Genomic DNA, 16,015 nt, shown 5'->3' on the forward strand with positions numbered 1-16,015 from the left:
AACAAAAAATAATCTTATAAACCAATTCTATTGGAAAAAGCATCAGGTTTTTGTGAAATTCACCTCTGTCTATTTGGCAAAAATCCTTTTTCCAGATACTGAACCTTAAATTTGAAAAATCATTAAAAAACGTGTAGTTGGCCATTTTTAACGTGCTTCCTATCAATTTGAAGCTCACGACGTCAACGCTAAGCATACTAAATTTTGTGTAGAGATTCGTTTGGTAACTTAATAAAACGTGACTCTAAACTGACATCTTGCTTAGAGATTACAGCACTGTCCAGTCGAATATTTACATAACCAAAAGTCCATGAATTTTTATGGTGTGACACCATAATTTAGCCTCCAATCTGCAGCTCGCTCTTGGGAGTTTTAGGCCCTAAAATGTTAGATTGTATTTGGGGGATGAGATTTTAAGAAATCCCAGTAGCAAGATCAATCAACCAAAACATTAATATGCATCAATTACAAGCAATCCAACCTTTTGCTATTAATAGGAAACTACTTTACCTCATACATGTAGCACTCTAACATGCAATAGCCAAGACACATAAAGCAAGGAGTATAGCTACACAATCATCATCATCATCATCATCATTTAGTTCAACCACATAATAGCACATGAAATTGCATAGCAATCAATGCAACACTCAACATTAAGGTCAATTAAATCTTACTACCTTAATCCAATGCTCTTTGATTTTCTTGTTCTCCTTTCTTGCTTCCATAAATATCAAATCCTAATATGGCAATCTAAAAAAAGGACAGCAAGAATCATCAACCATTCCTCATAAAAAATCAATAACATAACTCAAGTAACTCCTAAACCCCTTAAAGCTTCCATCTTTGTTTTTGAATTTTTAGAGTTGGTTTCCATAAACCCTAAAAATTCCCTCTTGACTCCTTCCTACATAATTTTTCCTGTATATTCCAAATATCTACTTGGATTTAACAAAATAAATTTCCTTCTTTCAGTTTCAGCATGACTGAATCATTAGGGTTAAAATCCAAAAATTGCAACTTTGATTCTATGGCTTCCAACACATGTTCTTTAGGTTTATCCTACACCATTTTCCATTTTGAACACAATGAAAGCCTCAAAAATTTGAAAAAAAAATCCCAGGGTTTAGTTTTGAAAGTGGCCGAAAGGTCCTTTTAACAAACCCACCATGAAAAACTTCCAACAACATCTTGGACTACTTGAAAACATCTTAAATCATAGTATTCTAACTATGTTTTGCAACAAAACTTCCTTCCCTATACTATGCCCATTTTGTCCAGCAACAAGAAGGGACAAGGAGTGATTTTTCCAACCATACAATTCGATAAAACAAAGCAAGGAACATCTTAGAACAACTTACCAAGCTTGAATCTTAGTTGGAAGATCAAATATGCTTGCTTTTTGCTTGATCCCTTCACAAAATCACTCTTGCTCTCTCTCTTTTCTCTTGGGCCGAAATGTAATCTGATTATGGGGGAGGAAAAGCTCAATTAAGGCACCAAAAATATCTCACCACCAACATTAATGCTATGCCATGTGTCAAAAGCTTACTTAGTCTTAATCCTCTCTCCTAATTAACTTAAATCATAATGTAATTAAATTTCAAAGTCAAGATCCTCTCCATTGATAGCTTGACACTTGGAAAGCTTTAATTACCATCCATTAGAGGCTTGACACATGGTTAATATGAACCATTTGAATTGCAAGACTCTAGTCTTGCTTTATCGGTGCACTTTGACTCCAGGTTTAATTTCTTTTCTATAATTACAATGCTCTGGCCTCTGTAATTATTTTCTGTCAGATCCATAAATTATTCTTCTCATTTTTATCTTTCCAAAATTTTCTCTTTGTCTCAAATTTAATTTCCCAATAATGAAATAAAAGGAAAACTAATTTCCTTTTCTTTAGTGATTTTTCCACTTTTCAAAGGAATTGGAAAAAATCTTGGATACTTGAGAGTCTTCTTTTAATTGAATAATCCCTTATAATTCCTTGGAATATCATAGGAATTTTATTGGGATTTTATCCTCCTTAAAAATATTTATTTGGAATTTTCCAAATAAAAGACCTTAAACTAGCTTAAATCGCCCTTAAATTCCTTTGTAATTTCTCTAAGGGCAATTTGATCATAAAACTAATTTTATAATCCCATATAATTCTCAAGGAACATTTTCCTTATTTTTCCTTAATTTTATAAGGCTTGAAAGTATTTTTTCATAATTATTCTTCACCAATTTTCCTTAATTAGTCAAACTTTTCATAATTGGCTTGGAAACCTATAATAATTATTTTCCACCAAAATTCTTCTATTTCTCCTTGTCACTTTTGACCCTTAATTATTTAGGAATATTCCTTATTCCTAATCATTTAGGGGTAAAAATGGAGTTAAGTCCTAAATAAGGAAGAATTGTATGAAGTTAAGTCCAAGCAGGGACTAGCTGTAAATTCAGAAAGTTATGACCAACCGGGGTAAAAATGGAAGAGTATACAGAGAATTCCAAGAAAATCCCAGAAAATGAGAAATAATATTCTAAGGCTCTTTTGTGAAAAGAAATGATGAAAATACCCTAAGGTTGCTTAAATGGAATTTATGAGGTTATGATCGGTAAAAAGTATACCGTTTGAGGTAATTATTTGAAATAGCAAGAGACCTCAAAAATGTACACAAAAATGAGGTTAAATGGTTGAAAGGTTGTACTAATTTATAAAATTAGTCCTGTAACCAAGAAGTTAAAAAGGGTATTTTAGCAAATGAATTTTTATGCTGATAAAAGGGTATTTTAGTAAATGAATTTTTATGCAAGGCTTAAAGGAAGTGTTATGGCCTAAGAAAATTCATAGATACTCTCTAGAATTAAAAGGAATTTATGGAGTAGAGAGAAGAATTTTCTGAGCTCCGGAAGGACATAAGGAAAGTCAGAGAAACATAGGCCAAGTAAATTCGGAGGAAACTTAAGGATTAAGTTTTGATCCAATGGTTAGAATTTAATCTCCCTTCTCCTCCACAACATTTGTGACACTTGGCACCTTCTAGAAGAATGAGGTAAGGATGATGCAATGATGATGTAAAAGTCAACTTAAAGTTCCAAGATTGCCCTTACCCTTTCTATTAGCTACCAAGGGCATTTTAGTCCATTCAAGCCAAACTTTTAGCTATAAATAGGCACTCCCTCCCCCTTCATTTCGGCCAAGATGGAGAATATGAGGGGAAACTCTTGCCATTTTGATTCTTGAAGCTTAAATCAAGAGGAAGACACCTACTTTTATCAACCAAGTTTAGATCTAATGTTAGTAAGTTGTTCCCTCTTGTTTCTTGATTTGAATCTTTGGTTTTTATGGTTGAAAAGTTTGGTTTCCCTTAAGACATGATGCTGGCCGAAATGTATAGGATTAAGGGAAGGAACTTTTGATGTTATATCAAGTTAAAACATAATGATTAGAGGTTGTTTCAAGTAGTTTTGTGTTAATATGTGAAAGATTTCGTGATTGTTTAAGGAAGGGTAGTGTTCGGCCAAGTCTGAATCTGTATGTTAGGATGCGTTTTTGATGATTCTAAGGCTTCAAATGGATTTAGAATGGAAAATTACGTGGAAACAAGTTAAGAAAGTAAAGTTGGAAGCATTAGAATCAAAAGTGGAATTTTAGGAATTCCAAGGGTACTATTCGGCCAACACTGATTTTTGGGGAAAGGAGTTGGATTTTCATAAATGTAAGTGGATATTTGGATTCTTTGGGCAAAATTGTGTAGGGTTAGCCTAAGAGAACAATCTTTACAAAGCTAGAACACAAATCTAAATATTAAGAGAAAAGGGGTAAGTTTAAGAAGATTAGTCTTGAACTTTATTTAATCTCTTAATCCTAATAGATTGTATGATCAATATGACTATATTTAGGACTTTGAAACATCCAAGAGGATGTTTGGGGATGTTGACCGAATGCCCACATGGTTGGAAAGTCAAGGAGTCAAAGGAAAAGTAAGAGGAAAGCTTGAGGTGCAAGGTAGTGAATTTATCTATTGTCATTGCTTGATGTTGTATGCTTGTGTGTTATGTGTACATGTCATTTGAATGTTATTGTGACATGTTTTAACTATTGTAATTCATGATGAGTAGATTATGTCTCTATGGCCATGCATTAAGAAGTTAGCTTTGAGCATGCTAATATGTCACTAATTAACAAGAGAATAAACAAGTTACGTGTAGTGCATTAGCATCCATCTAGCATGATTAATATGGTATTGTTTGCTTCTGAGATTCCTCCAAATCTCACCCATCCCTAGCCAACCATTTAGGTCAATCAATGATGGGCAATAATGACATGAAAAGCAAGGAGAAGAAAGTGGAGAATTATTGATGTTAATGAATGATATTATCATCCAATGTGTAATTCTCCTATTATGTAATTTATGTTATGGATGCCTATGATGCCATGTAATTAATTATAATATTTATGGCATGAATGAAAGTGTATGAGCATGAAAGGGATAGAGTAAGCTCATGTTATGTATGCCAAAGAAATAAAAAAAATTAAAGTAAAGATATGTTAAGGGATAAAATGTAGGTCTTAGAGCAGTGAGTTTGTAGCTCCAGTTTGACCTATCAAACAAACAAGTTAAGTCACAAGATTTGACAAACTTATAGTACACATCCAAGCTTTAAATGAGAGGTACATCACCCCAATTAGATGCGTACAAAAAGAGATACGAATTTCCAAAATTGCGGCACAGAATCTAGAGGTTCCAAATTTTATGAAATAATCAGTAATATTTATTGATTAAACTGCATGAATTGGGCAAAGATAAGTCTAATTGGATATTTTTTTCCTTAAAGAGTATCGAAATAGCTTTCTATAGAATTTTAGAACACCTCAATACAATTTTTATGGAATTAGTTATAAATTTTTGAAGTTGGGCTTGTAATCTGGAAGTTAAACAGTAAATAGTAACCTGAGTAATTATGTTGAAATTTTAAATCCATGGGCTTGTGTCATGATCTGCTTGAACCATAACACTTACAAATGTGTACTCTAAGGGGTTAAAGGTAGGGCGTTTCATCAATCACTCACCTATGGAGACCTATGGTGAGATATAGCTTAAATAGGGACGACACTCCTATATTTGAGCAGGCTGAGAAAGTTGCTGTTAGTATATCTAATTACAATTTTGTTAATTATTTAGTGTTTAAATTTAATGTTTATATTTTTATTGTTAATATTATATTAATTTCATTTAATTTAATGTTTAAATATTAAATTGATTAAATTGTTTTGGCAGGAAAGGATGACCTAGAGTACTGCAAAACTCCGAGAGTCGCAAGGGTCAACTGTAGACTCTACCGCCTCACTCAGGGTAGGGTTCGCTAGACCCAAGCACCCAAGACGACTTAGGGGACTTGGTTTTGGTGCCATACCGAGTACCGTTTGTGATCAAGGCTGTCATGTATCTTCTGAAACGGGGACCTCCTAATTAGCACCAGTATCACACCAGACCTTTCTTGGCATGAGGCGTTCGAGAGAGCCATCAGTTGAGTAGCTTCATGAGGAGATGCGGACTGTTGAGGTCCAGCTTCAGGCTCATGAGGCGAAGATGTAGGCCAAATATGAGCAATGGATGGAAGCTGCTAATGCGATGATAAAGATTGTTTGGCAAAGGGAAGCTCCTAACATTCCTACTCTTATGCTGCTTGATATAGCCATAAACGATAAGGATGACGATCTTCCATAGTAGCCTCAGCAAGCTTAGCCCCAGACTGATGTGGATGATGATTTTGTGGAGTCATTGTAGAGGGCCAACATTTGAAGATCTTTTTTCTATTTTTATGAATAGTCAAACTTTCATTTATTTATAGATTACTATAATTAATACTTGAATTTTAATTTTTTTATAAATAATTTTAATTTTTATGCAATTCTAAATAGTTTAATTAGTATTAGCATTTTTATTAGTTATAAGTTATTCGATTAAATTAAAAATGAATTAACTTTCTTAATTAAATCAAAACGTAATTATTAAATTCGAAATTGAAATGAATAAATACTAATTAAGATTAATATAGTTAAATTAAAATAATGAATAATTCAATTCTAATTTATCAAAATAGAAATTAATTAACTAAATACAAATTATTAAATTATTAAAATAGAATATTTATATAGGATATATAGAATTATATTTAATAGCGGTTAAATAAACCGCTACACATGTGATATAATTGATACACATTGAATTTCAGATGAAATTTCCCTCTTTTGTTGTTTGAATTAGTAGCGGTTCATAAAACCGCTACAAAGTTGGATACTCAGGCAATTTGTAGCCGTTATTTAACCGCTACAAATGTTGAATTTCAAATGAAATTTCCCTTCTTTGTTGTTTGAATTAGTAGTGGTTCATAGAATAGCTACAAAGCTGGAAATTTGAAATTTGCCGCTCTGCTGATTTGTAGCGGTTATTTAACTACTACAAATATTTGACCGTTGGCATTAGCAACGGTTTATTTCAATTTGTAGTGGTTTTGTAACTGCTACAGATTGTCGATTGTTACTTTACTCTGTTTTAGCTATCTTAAATGTTCCAAATGCCATTTGCACTTCCATTTGAGCTTTTCTCTGAAATCTTTCCCTGTTCTTGCTTACATAAATCATGAATAAGACATGGATCAAGTTGCTGCGTATGTCCCAGTAGTATTTGGCTGGATTAACCTCGTTCTTAGAATTTGCTTTTGTGCATGCAACTATTAACGGTAAGCTTCTTTGTCCATGTCCTAAATGCAATTTCAATAAGTGGCACCTATAAGATGTTGTTAGAAACCATTTAATTTTGAAGCATTTTCCACAAAATTATACATTTTGGTCTCTTTATGGTGAACAACAGGATATGATTGCTCAGTCAACTCTTGTAATTTCCTGAATGGGAGTTGAAGCAGAGAAGTCTGACCCTATCAATGATGCTGTGTATGATGCATTTGGGGTTCACGAACACATATCAACTGAAGAAGTATAGGAACCTAAACCAGAATTAATAAGAAACAAAGTTACTCAAAGTTTTCTGGACCTCATGGATGAGGCTGATAAGCCTCTATATCATGGGTGTACAAAGTACCCAAAGTTATCATTCTTGGTAACGCTATATCATATAAAATGCTTATGTGGTATCACAGACAAGGCAATGTCAATGCTCCTAGAATTATTGACAGATGTATTCCCTCATGCGGATTTCCCATCGTCGTTTTATGAAGCGAAAAAGATGATTAAGAAGCTTGGCTTAAACTACATGAAAATTGATGCCTGCCCAAATGATTGTATGTTATATTATGGAGAGCATGCAAGCAGGGAGACTTGTATAAGGTGCAAGACATCTAGGTACAAGCCCACACAAAAGGAAAAAAAAGTAGAAGAAGAAACTTGCAAAGATTCTAAGGTATTAGTTGCTCTAATATTTGCTTAAATTTCTTAAAAATTATGTCATTAATAAACTAATATAATTGCTTTAATTTTGCTCTACAAATTATGTCATTATTAAATTAATATAATTGCTTTAATTTTCTTTACAAATTATGTCATTATCAAGCTGATATAATTGCTTTAATTTTCTTTACAAATTATGTCATTATTAAACTAATATATTGCTTTAATTTTCTTTACAAATTATATCGTTAATGAGGTAATAATATATTTGTTTTATTATTTTTTAAATTATTTTAATAATAAAGTAATATATTTGCTTAATTGTTTTTTTAAAAATTATTTTGTTAATAAACTAATATATATTTTCGTATTTCAATTCTTAGGTACTTTCCTTTAAAGCCGCTATTGCAAAGAATATATGTAATAAAAAATGGCAGAGCAAATGTGGTGGCATGATGTTAACAAAAATCTAGACAGCAAGTTAAGACATCCACGAGATGTTGAGGTATGGAAAATATTCAACTCAGAGTTTCTAGATTTTGCTGTCGATCCTAGAAATGTCTAACTTTTATTGGCGACCGATGGATTTAATCTCTTTGGTAACATGAGCTCCAATTACAGTATATGGCCTATGGCGTTAATTCCGTACAATCTCCCGCCTTGGATGTGCATGAAACTAAGCTCTTTTCTGCTGTCCATGATCATTCTTGGCAAGAAAGCACCTGCAAATGACATAGACGTCTACCTACAACTATTGATACAGGAATTGATCGAGCTGTGGACTACTGGTGTGGAAACCTATGACTCATATGAGAAAAGGCTTTTTAACCTTCGCACAGTGTTAATGTGGATGATTAGTGATTTTCTTGGGTTGGGAACATTATCCGGTTGGAAAGTGCATACAAGGTTGGCTTGTCCTAAGTGTAACTTTGACTCTGAACCTATATGCCTTCCACATAGTCATAAATGATGCTTCATGGGTCACTGACGGTTCCTTGATTTGAAGCACAGATCTAGATTGCAACAGAATAGCTTCAATGTAAACAAGAAAAAAGAGATAATCCTCGTACTTTATCTGGTATGGATATATTTCAATAGCAAGAGGGTATTGACATTGAGTTTAACAAGATTAATGATGTTGAATGAACTGGACGATGTTCACATGGCACATCTGATGGTTAGCCAATGTAGTAGCATAAAAGAAGCATCTTCTTCACCCTTCCTTATTGAAAATTTAATTTCATCTGCCACAGTCTTGATGTCATGCACATCGAAAAGAATATATGTGATAATGTGCTATATATGTTACTCAACCAACCCGAAAAGTCGAAAGGCCACCTTTTTGCTAAGAAAGATTTACGGGCCCTTGGAATTTGTCCATATGCTTGGCTTAATTATAATGACAGGTTTCAACCAGCTAAATTCACATTGACGAAGCATAACAAGGATATCTTACTATCAACATTAAAGAAAATAAAAGTCCTAGATGGATATTCCAGCAACATCTCAAGGTGTATTAATTTGCAGGCTCAAGAGGTTACTGGGTTGAAGAGTCATGACTCATGTTTTGATGCAACAATTACTTTCTTTGACACTTACAAACACACCCCCTCCTCATGTCTTTATGATTTTGTGGAGCTGTGCTCATTTCTCAAAATGTTATGTGTGAATGTTTTGATACTCGGGGAGCTAAATCAACTGCAGAATAAAATAAGACGCTTTATCATTTTACAATCCCCTCTTCATTGTCATGGTTCATTTTACAATCCATCTTGTTCAAGAAGAAAAACTTGTTGGTCCAATTCAATATCGATGGATGTATCCTATTGAAAGGTGCATTATATTATCTTTTTCCATTCTCCACATTTTAATGTCAATTATAGACAATTATTAATTATTAATTAATTAAACATGCAGATATTTAGGAAAATTAAAATCATATGTCAAGATTAGGCATGGCCAGAGGTCTCAATAGTAGAAGGTTATGCTAGAGATGAGGTAGTAACTTTCTATTCCAAATACTTTGACGACATCAAGACATCTTTTAATCGCCCCCCACATATTGATGATTGTCCACCAGGTCCTTCAAATTAAAGCGACTTCTTCCCTCGAGTTGGGAAACTAGTTAGAGCATTTAAATACTTCAAACTGAATCCTATCAGAAGTTACAAGCACACAAACATGTCTTAATAACTTGCATTGAAGTTTAACCTTTTCTCCAGTAAGTAGTACACTGATTTTCCTTTTTATATTTAAAATTTCTTTATCATTGCCTTCTCTAACAAATAATATCATAGGAAATTTAGAAGATATGTCAGCGGTAGCTATAGGTTTGCTCACAAACATCCATTGAGGTTGACAAGAGAGTTCATAGAGAATTTTCAAGCTAGTTTACACGTTGAATACATAATGACAACAATCTCCACATAGCTGAACTCAAAAGTCTTGTATATGGTCTGTTTGATGATGCCAAGAGGTTTAGTACATATAATGTCAATGGGTTCAAGTTTTTTATAGTAGCACGTGAGCGGGGTTTGCTCACATAAAACTCTAGAGTTTTTGGCACGTTTGGAGCGATGAGTTATACTAGTACCAGTGATAGTGACATGTGATTTAGGGGCATCCCTTACTATAGAAAGCTGATTGATATTGTTGAGTTAAATTATCAAGGACTTTTCACTGTCACTTTGTTCAAGTGTTGCTGGGCAAATACGACAACTTCACGTGGACTCACTACTGACGAATAGGGCATCACATCTGTTAATTTCTCCAAGCTCATTCATACAGGAGAATCTGAAGATCATGAGCTATACATTCTTGCCTCTAAGGCACACCAGGTTTATTATGTCAAGGGTGAGAAATATAAAGATTGGAGTATAGTGGTTCACCTCAAGCCGCGAGATCTTTATGACATGGGTGATGATGGTGATGACATTAGTTACGATAGTGAACCCTTCTAACCAACAAATTTTGAGACAATTTACCAATTGTTAGGTATTTCTTTTTTACATATAATTTTGGTTCATTTTTGTTACATTAATTAACAATAGATGTTTTAATTTTAATATATATTTGTTATAATTATTTGTCATTCTTTCACTTTATATATCTCCTTTCAAGTAAGGTGATGAAGACTAAATTTCTAACAGTTCATTCCAAACTAATTTTTTAAAATTAGTAAGTTTTTTTCCTTCAAAATTTTGATAGTTGTAGTGGTTTATAAACCACTACAAAACTAAAAATAACCACCACAAAAACCGCTACAAATGTCACCCACCTCTATAAATACCCCTACTCTCCCTCTCATTTGTCACACCTCCTCCTCCTTTCCTCCTCTTCTTCTCTCCTTTGGTACTCCCTGTCATTTATCAAATTGTAAGTTTTTTTAATTGTTAATTTATTTTTATCTTCTCACATTATTTAATTTATATTTACTAATATTTTGTTTTCATTTTTTATACAGGATTTATTTATTTTTATCTTCTACTCTTTCTAATTTTTTTTCTTATCTTCACAAATAACATTTGAAATTTTTTTTTAATTTTTATAATTATAAAATTACAAATCTTCTAATAAGTAATCTTTATTTAATATTTAAAATGTTAGTAAAATTGCTTTACATAACAAAAATTTGAATGAAATTTAACTAGAAATCTGATAACAAATTTAATTGCAAAATTACATATGTAAATCATACTTAATTTATTATATTTTATTGTCAAAATTTAATTGATTGCAAATCTGATAACAAATTTCTTTTGTTTTAATTTCAACGTTACATTTGTAGCGGTTTTGTAAGCGGTACAACGAATAGAATTTAATAATATTTTCCCATTTGTAGCTGGTAGAAAACCGTTGAAAATTCCAACTATCTAGTGCCATTTTTTGAAAATTTTCCCATTTGAGTGTAAGCTTGTTATATTTATTCATTAAGTGCTTTCAATTTATTTTTCAAACAACCAATACCTCAAATCATTGCTTTTCATTTCAAGACACTCAAGAAGTAGAGCCAAGAGTTAAGACCAAGAAAATGTAGCACATAAGAGCAACAACATCAACATTGCCGACGAAGTCAGGATTATTACCAAAAGATCTCTCAGGGAAGGTTCGCCATGGCCACAAGTTGATTTTGTTGGGGTGAAGACACATTGTCAAGCAAAATACCTCTCGAGAACGGTTCGTTGTGGTGAACTTTTCAAATCAGCAACCTAAACTCAAACCATTTTCAGAAATTTTACCTACCTACTCGTACAAACCAACCCAGTACACCTCACTACCGGTTTAGAAACCCTATATTATAATCTGTAGTTGAGCTATGTGTGGCTAGGAATTTTTCTTCCTCTTAAAGGTGTAGCAATGGCTGAAGTTTAATAAGCTAAGAAGAGGAGTAGTTAATCCTTAGTTTAGCTATGAATTTATGAATTCTTAGGTTTAGGGTTTGTAATTTGTAGTTGAGCTATTTGATTATAGTTGTAATCAGTTTGGGATATTCATTTTCTGCCGTGGATTGATTAATATAGAACTTTAAGCTTAAATATATGTAGTTTCATATATGTCCACTTGTGATCTTTTAATTCTCTCTATCCTTGTATGGTTGTGTTTGCTATTGAATTGATTCTGAAACATCCTTACTTTAACCCCTCAGAGTATGCACTTGGAAGCGTTACGATTCAGGTGATTCACAAAATAAGCCCATAGATTGAACTTTGTGATTAGTTCTCGGGTTACTATTTATTGGTTAAATTCCAGATTTTTCAGTCCAACTTTGAACAATCATAACTCTTAGCACACACATTCGTTTTAAGTGATCTATCACTTGTTTTAAAGCTCAGGATGTGACTTTACTCATGTCAAATTTTATGAGCAAAATCAGGCATTTACCATACTTCTACTCTGTCACTATTTTGTTATTCAATTAGTGATAGCTTATCCCTTAACTTGCACTAACAGTTCATGATTAAGACTTTCCATACATAATACCATTCTATTCATACACTACCCATTCCCATACATTATCATAGCTAATTACACAAGCCAACATCATCATTTATCATCTATACCATTAATGGCACATTTATCACATATATTAGTATATACGGTGTACAACGTAATACAACAAATTTCCCCAAATCTTTTCTTCTTTCCTTGCTTCCACTTCATGTATCCTTCCCTTGATCATATCACCTATTATGGTTGATTAAGGGAGGGTGAGATTCAGGAGAATCTCAGTAGCAAACAATAACCACCCAAACATACATGGCAAGCTTGGCATTTATAACATGCTTACAACTTAACATTTCTATAACATAGTGATATGTTTGGAAATCATCACGCATTAACCATAAAACACATAGGCCTATGACACATTTCAAATATATTCACCATCACAATGCATGAGCTCATAAAACCATATAAACACAGAACATGTCATACATGCAAGCAAATACCAAGCACATAAGAGTAGGGTAAAGTTTGTTACCTTGTGTCCTTAAGCTTTTTTCTTACTCCTTTTTGCTTCTAACCATTAAGGTTGCTTACTTAACCATATCCATACCTTCTCTTAGATGCCTCAAGGTCCTAATCACAACCACAAGGGTCACATTACTCATAGGACCAAGAATTACACAATATGGAAGACTTATGTCCTTAAACTTAATCTCTTTTTCCTTAATTTATAATATAGTGTTCTAGCTTTGTAAAAATTATTCCCTTAGGCCAATCCTACACAATTTTACCCAAAGAATCCAAATAACTCCAATTCCTTCCCCTGGTTCTAAGCCAAAAAGGAAATCTGCCACTAAATTTTCAATTTTGATTCCAATGCTTCCAACTTCATTATTTCATCTTATCCCTACACAATTTTTCATTTTAAACACATTGAAAGTATCAAAATCATCAAAATCACATCCTAGGCATAAGAAACAGGTCTGGCTGAAACACTTCCTCAAGTTACACAATCATGAAATTCAACCAATTTCAGCATAAAACCCTTGATTCATGTTCCTTTCAAGCCATTGAACATTAATCTAACATCAATTTCATCTTCCCTTATCCTTAACAATTTCGTGCAATACCTCCCCCAAGGGTTTCAAGTTTCCAAAAATCATTAAAATCCATAACCAAGCTCAACAACAATAGGAGTAGTGAAAACTACATCAAAAACCATGAACATACCTTGTTTTAGAGCTTGATCTTGCACGGGACCACTTGGCCTTTCTTTCTCCCTCTTCTTTCTCTCTCTAGAAACCATTTTCTAGAGCTTCCCCAAGGTTTCCATGGCTTAGGATGAAATGAGAGGGAGGGGAGGGGTATTTATAGAAAACAAGATCGAATCTGGGCTGTTGATCTTAAAAATATGTGGCTTGATCTGGACCGTCCATTTTCTCTTTTAATCTTATGGTGACAAGTGTCCTATGACATCATGCTTACCTCATGCTTACATCATCAATCCACATGCTTTTAATCCAACCGTACACGTGTCTTGCATCCAGCCGTACACGTAATACCTTCTTTTCCCATCACACCGTACACTTCTCTCTTCCATTTTCCTTCATCATTAAGGCATTAAAATAGGGAGGAAATTAATATAAAATTCGTTCAAAATACCATCCTTAGCATTCCTCCACCTATCTTGCCATTTTGCACCATATAGGGTACTTTTTCAGGCCCTCACCTATTCAGAACCACTGGGACATGTTCTGGTACCATTTTCTCTCCTCAAATAAATTTAGGCATTATATAACATGCCCAAAGATAGAGTGATGCTCTTTTCTTGTTCTTCCATTAAAATAATTAATCATATTTATTTTAGAGTGAACTTAACCGAATTCTTTCTACCAATCCACAACTCTGAGAATCTATCTCTGTGTACCAAAACTAAATTTGTTTGCCGTTCTTTCTGTGCATACATACTCATACTCACCCATACACTTTCATCCATCATATTTCATACTTTTATCTGACTTTATATGCTATAAGTCAATTTTATTTGCTCTTTCCCTTTTGACTTTTATCTTGCATGCCAAAAAAAACCAAACTTGTGCCCTTTAATCTTGAAATTGAGAGAAGACTTAGAGAGATAAGAAGATAAAAGAGAGTTGAAGGGACAAATGAACCAGTGGTTGAGCAAGAAAATATTTCTGTGGAATCTAGCCTATCCAATAGCGAGAGTGAGCTTATTGAGGAAGAGATCATGGCTGATATACCACCTAACCCACCCAATCCTAACCCCAATGCCAACCAACTAAAGAACGGTGGTAATGGAGGTAATGGGGAACATGAAAGAGTGGGAGAAAATAATGGCGACCTTAAGAAGAGAACAATTAGGGAAGCCACAACTTCTAACATCAATTTTGATCCATTCACTACTGCATGTCTAAATTTTGAAGTTAATTTTGAAATTAAAGCTTTATTGATTAGCTCACTTCTAAAATTTTATATCTCCATCTATAATCCCTTGTTATTGTTTGTTTGTCAGAGCATAAAGCTTGTTGGAGCATCTCTGAACCAAGTACTGTGGAAGGTTTTCTATTTATCATTGGAGGGAAAAGCTTGAGAATGGTATATGAGCCTTCCAAGGTATGTAGCATATGCATATCACAGTTGGGGGAACTTAAGGAAAGCATTTTTGGAGAAATACATCCTAGCTTCTCGGACTTCATCGATAAGAAAGGAGATCTATTTAGCTAAGCAAGATTACGATGAATCCCTTTATGATTATTGGAATAAATTCCAGGATCTACTTTCAAGATGCTCATACCATTAGATTCTGGATGAACAGCTGGTACAGTACTTCTATGATGGGTTAAAAAACTGAGAGAAGGGTATGTTAGATGCTGCATCAGGAGGATCTTTGATTGACTCAACTGGGAAAGAAGTTTGGGATCTGATCAAGAAAATAGCACTGAATCATCAGCAATATGGTGTAAGAGACACTAAAGGGGTGCATGAGTTTGGAGCTTCTACAGTTCACAATAGAAGAATGGACACTTTAGAGTCGAACATAAATTCTCTGGAAGGCAAAGTGACCTCCCAACTATCCCTCATCACTGCGAAGTTGAAGAATATGAGTGTGCATTGACCACCACTCCCTATAGATATTACTGCTTTTAGTTGCAAGACTTGTCGTTTAGTGATGCACATTTCTAGTGTCTATCTAGCCCAGTATGAAGAGGTGCCTATGATCTACCAAGGTTATCCAAATCAAAAGTGGGACCCTTATTATAATACCTATAATAAGGGATGGAAAGCAAACCCTCAGCTTGGTTGGAGAAACAAAGAGAGTAGACCTCCAAACAGATTTTAGAAAGGTAGAGGAGCTGGTCCATCCTTAAACCAGTTCCAAAACCAAGAGCAAGCCTTAACAATTCCACCTAAGGAAGACACAAATCAACTTCTACATAACATAATGGCATTAATGAAAGAAGAAAGGACTTCTAATGACAATCAGTTCAACTCCTTAGCTTTTTTGATTCAATAAGACTCCTCTAACAATGATGCTCGATTCAGTGCTCTAGAAAAGAGGATGGAATAATGGGAGACAAAAGCTGAGAACATCAATTTTTATGTCACTCAGCTATCCAACAACATGAGTAACCAACAAGCTAGGAGTAG

This window comes from Neltuma alba, unplaced genomic scaffold (assembly GCF_004799145.2).
Source record: "Neltuma alba isolate B1F8T4 unplaced genomic scaffold, ASM479914v2 tig00011168_pilon, whole genome shotgun sequence".
NCBI classification, from domain to species: Eukaryota; Viridiplantae; Streptophyta; class Magnoliopsida; order Fabales; family Fabaceae; genus Neltuma; species Neltuma alba.